The sequence below is a fragment of the Lethenteron reissneri genome, chromosome 46 (assembly GCF_015708825.2).
Source record: "Lethenteron reissneri isolate LAM-NWPU_2019-01 chromosome 46, ASM1570882v1, whole genome shotgun sequence".
NCBI lineage: Eukaryota > Metazoa > Chordata > Hyperoartia > Petromyzontiformes > Petromyzontidae > Lethenteron > Lethenteron reissneri.
The window spans coordinates 12,543,679-12,549,100 of NC_083824.1; positions in this window are offsets into that span (position 1 = coordinate 12,543,679).

The following is a 5,422-nucleotide window of genomic DNA, read 5'->3' on the forward strand; positions in this document are numbered from 1 at the left end:
AACAAAAAGTTTTATCTACGTAACTTTACCGAAAAAAGCTAAGAGTATGAATCCTTGCAGTCACGAAAGCTTCAAATCTAGAATCAGTAGATGCATTTTACCATAATAGAGGGTTTGGGGTTATATATATTTTAGAGTCTGCTTTGAAAACTCATTTCTTTTAAAGTGGCCTTCCCCTCTTTAGTTGGGTCGGTTGCCCCATGGTTCTGTTGTTGTTTGACTTGCATCCCACTGGGATTTTTGCACACAGCGTTGGTGTACGGTGTTTTTTTCTGCAATATTTTGCTGTCTTTTCTTGGATTTTCTGTTTGCACTTAGTCACATATTCACTTTAAGATGTTTTCTTGTTCATTTTTTTGTTTGTTGCGGTTGCACCCGATGCAAGAGCCGAATGGCTCACAGGGTTACACCTAATACTTGAACTTGAACTTTTTTTCTGCTTTTCACGCATTTCTGCATTGAGATCCTCCGATGGAATGGCACATTATAGATTTGAATTATAATGATCGTTTTTATTATTAAAGCAATATAGACATTTAGGGCTGACTCTGCCCTGCACGTGGAACTAATCGACCTCTGCAGCTATCGCTCTTGCGGGCCCAAAATTCAAACATTATTGATCCATTGGGGTCAAAGTATGATGTCACAGCTAAACACATCACGCATCGCGTCACTGCTCTGCTGTTGGCGTCAAAGCGGGTGCATGATAGAGGGGGTTTTGGGGGGGTTTAGATCGCGTAAATATATAAATGTGTCGTTAAACCCGCCACCACCCGACACAGCCAATTAGTGAGGTTTGTCACGTAAACAGAACGTGGCCATTTTTCGATTTGAAGCTTTCGTGACTGCAGGGATTCATCTTCTTGGTTCTTTCGGTAAAGTCACGTAGAAGGGAAATAATAAAAAAAGAACAAAAAATTATGATATTATTTTATTATTGCCCATCTACGTGACTTTACCGAACGAACCAAGAAGAATAACGTGGCCAATTCGTTACGATTACAGCAACACACCGGTGTGTTGGAGAGCAAATCCACAACATTTACTATTCGAGTACTTTTGTATTTTGGTGTTAGGTGGCAAGACGTGACGTCACGGCCGGTGATCACGATGACGTTTTTTTTAAATAGCGACCACGGATTGTAATCGATATGAGAATTAGATAATCGGAAATGTCCTTCGAAATCTTCAACATCGAAATTCAAAACTCATCCCGAATGCGTGTACACGCGGGATGACCTTCAGGTTTCAAAACAAAACAATATGATCCCATTTTCAGAACTTTAAGGACATTCCGCATGGCTATTTTCAGGCAGTTTACGTCAATTATAAATATAAAAGGGAAATTTGTGAATATGTGTGTCTGTTCGAAATGTTTAGCAAATTATTTCCCGACATACAACAAACTTGAAATTTGGCATGTGGGTAGCTTCCAGACTATACACAATGCAAAAAAGTATAAAAATAGACTTTGGTATTTTGGAAGGGGAGGGAGGGGGGGGGCACAATAATGCATATATTTTGCACGGCCAGTGAGCGGTGACGTCACATCTGTGATGTCACCCGCATGCGCAACGTCACAGTGCGCCAGCTGACGTCACGCAGTGTGCCTGCTGACGTCACGCAGTGTGCTTGCTGACGTCACGCATCCAAGTCTCGTGCGAAGCCGGGTAGTGAAGAAGCTCGTCTCATTGTGAAGTGTCCCTCCGCGATGTCGCCCGATGCCTCGTGACGTCACGTTCGACGGAAGTGACGCTGTGTTAACGGAATGTCTTGGTACACACTGGCACAAAGCTGCATAATGTAAATTAGAATCATCATAGTTATACATTTTGTATAATAGTTATGGCAATAATAATTATGATAAATAAAAAAATAATTATTATTATGATAAATAATTATAATACTAATTATTCACGTAATTATCATAATTATTAATATTTATCTGCGTAATGTAAATAATAACTATTATCATAATTGCGTATGGTTTATATCACTATTCTAGATTTGAAGTTTTCGTGACTGCAATGATCCATAGTCTTTGGTTCTTTCGGTAAAGTCACGTGGGTGAAAAATAAAAATAAATAACACGCCACTTCTGATTTTTATCTTTCACCTACGTGACGTTACCGAAAAAACCAAAGAGTATTTATCACCATTATCATAATTACGGGAAGAAAATATTATAATTATTATCCTGCTCACTCGTTGCTTATGCTGCTTATCTCAGGAGTGGGCAACTTGCAGTTTCAGAGGCCACACGCAGCTCTTGAAGGACTTCTTGTTCGTGAAGTTGTTTATTTAAGGGGACTACCACCGTCCCGTATTCACCGGGCGCATTGCGCCTCTTGAAATGTTGAGGGGTGTTTTTTTGGTTTTCGGTGTTTTTAAATCCTTTATATTAAGTTCACTTGCTTGCTTGCGCGCTTACGACCGTGCAAATCTTTCGGTCGTTTTTTAACCCACTTCCCGTGATCCAATCGAAAAAAAAAATTATATTTAATTACCAATTGCTTAATGGTGGCAGACAATCATCTGACCCATAGGTGGCAGCCATCTCAAGCCAGAGGACGAGAGGACTCTAGCCGCCACGCATATAAAGGATTTATAGTGAAAAACTTTGTTTTTACGGGTTAATTTTTTATTATTGAACCTGCCGACTCCCTGGACTAGCCGCACAGACCAAGTCCACGGTGGTCGAGAGATGATTGAGTTCCAAAGCATCAATTGATGACTCTCCTATTGCTCGCTCACAACCTACTCATCATGCCAACGCCAATTTAATTACTATATAGTTTATTGCGTAGAAGAAAACTCAATTTCATGATAACGGGGGGGGGGGGGGGGGGGAAATCAGAATTACGACGAAGATGAATAATTAATTTGGGATGAAAACTATGCCGGCGATGACTCATTAATTTACGATGTAAAAAAATGAAACACATTCTTTGCGACGCCAATTAACTCTTGATTAAAACTATTTCTGAGCGCTCGTTCCACGACCCTTTAATAAGAGGGGGTCTTTTAAATCCGGGGGAAACACGAAAAAAGTTGTCCACAAATGTGTTAATTAATAGAAGAATAATGATTATTTCAAGATTTGAAGTTTTCGTGACTGCAAGGATCCATACAAAATAAAAATAAAACATTCGCAGCATCACCTCAATCGCCTCCTTCAAGAGACACTTAAAAACTCACCTCTACAATAACGCTTTCGAGCGACTCTGAGCTTGGCTCCGCGCCTCTGAGTTGCGGCCACTACGTCTGCAAATTTGCGCGCGTTACAAATTGAACTATTATTATTAAATTAAATCACGACGTTTCGGAAGCAACACAAGCATCCGTCATCAGGTGTGACTGCTCCAGCAAGATTACTGTTGCGTATGAAGAGAGCTCTTTAGAGACACGTGTTTATACCGGGTACTAGGGGGGGGGGAGCTCCTCCCCCACCTACGTGACTTTACCGAAAACCCCAAACAATAATTCTCATGTACAGCCCCCTGTCACTCAATTGCTGTGTAAAGACGGCCCCATGCTGTGTTGCTAATTGGGGGAGGGGGTTGTTTGACCATACTTTCCCATTCTGGTCATTGCGTGTTGGTGAAAGGTGGCGGGGTTCCATGCAAGAGTGTTTTTCTGCACCTGCGATCAGTACGGTTGGCAACGTATGGTGCGAAAGAAGTTCAACACACACGTACATACATCACTCGCTTCTGATATGTTAGCCGTGGCTGGGAACGACAATCAGGTTGTCATGTTCAACGCCGCGTGCTAACCGATGTGCCACCACTCTCCCCCACACTTATGCTGGGTGTATGTACATATACAGCATATGTTCAACTGGAGTTTACCAATGAAATGTCGTGGCGCTGTGTATGACTACGGATAGAGGCGTGCACGTTGACATGTAGGCCACGATGTGCTTAGATAGCTCTGGCATAGTTTGGGGTTGTAACCGCGTGTTGCTCAGAATGATGTCCGACGTTTCGCTCCACGCACCACGTGGAGGGCAAGGGGAGTGCGTGGACCGGGGAAGATACCCCGGTTCAGGGCGCCACTCGAAGCGCTCACAGAAGCAAACGGGCCTGAGGCAGCGCACCACCTCATCCCGATGGGACGATATCCGAACGGCGAAGAGTAACGAGAGAGTGGCAGTCAAAGGATGGAACGAGTCCCAGGAAGACTGCGGGCACCGAGGAGACGGAGCGATGGAATCGGCTCGCGTGCCGAGAAACTCTAATGAGTCATTAACACGGCAGGGATCGCGAGATGCGGCAGCGGCTTGGGGAGACCGTCGTCCAGCAGTGCAAAACAAAATGATGATGACGATGATGAATATTTTTAAATCCTTTATATTAAGTTCGCTTGCTTGCTTGCTTGCGTGCTTGCGTGCTTGCTTGCGCGCTTACGACCGTGCAAATCTTTCGGTCGTTTTTTAACACACTTCCCGTGATCCAATCGAGCTGAAATTTTCCACACAGACTCGTTGTGCGTGACAATTCCTTTTCGTGAATTTTTTCCAAAATTTTACACTGTTTAGGGATTTTTTTAAAAATATTTAATTACCAATTGCTTAATGCTGGCGGACAATCATCTGACCCATAGGTGGCAGCTATCTCAAGCCAGAGGACGAGAGGACTCTAGCCGCCACGCATATAAAGGATTTAGAGTGAAAAACTTTGTTTTTACGGGTTAATTTTTTCTTATTCTCGAAGAGCAGCTTCCTCGTCCCCATTCAAACCGCCCTGGATTGTTCGCCGAGTGAATAAGGCACGCGTCAAAACCAATCCACCAGCGCGCTGAATGGATGTCCCTGCGATATGAAAGACAAAAGGGCACTCATTTAAACATTGACACGCTCTCACGCTCTAGATATTTAAACACGCCACTTCTGTGTAGCTGTCATTCCGAGATTTTTTTTAATAAAAACCCTCTGTTTATAGATGTGTATATTTAATAAAAGACTAATAAGAAAGGCACGAGAATGCACCGTTGCATGATTGTTTCACAATTACCCAGATCTGTTGTTGCTGCCGCTGCTTTTGTTGTTGTTGTTGTGCAAAAAAGAATTCGACAACATTATTTATCGCGATAAAGCGTTTGTGTCATTGCCGCACGCACAACATTTGGCACGCGCCCGCGCCTCGTGCACGCGCGCGCCTCGTGCACGCGCGCGGTGACACTAAAGCAATGCCCGTCACGCACACGCAGGGCTGAGCGCCGCAGTTCAATTCGAGGTGGAGACATTCTATCATCTATCTCCCAATCTTGAAATGTAACAATCGGTGCCGTCGCCAATTAACTTCATAGACGTCGCTGTCATTACATTTTACGAAATTTCAATGGATTTTTTTTTCCAATTTTGTTTTACCAATTAAAAACTGATGCCATTAACGAACAATCTCATTTAGCAAAAAGAAAA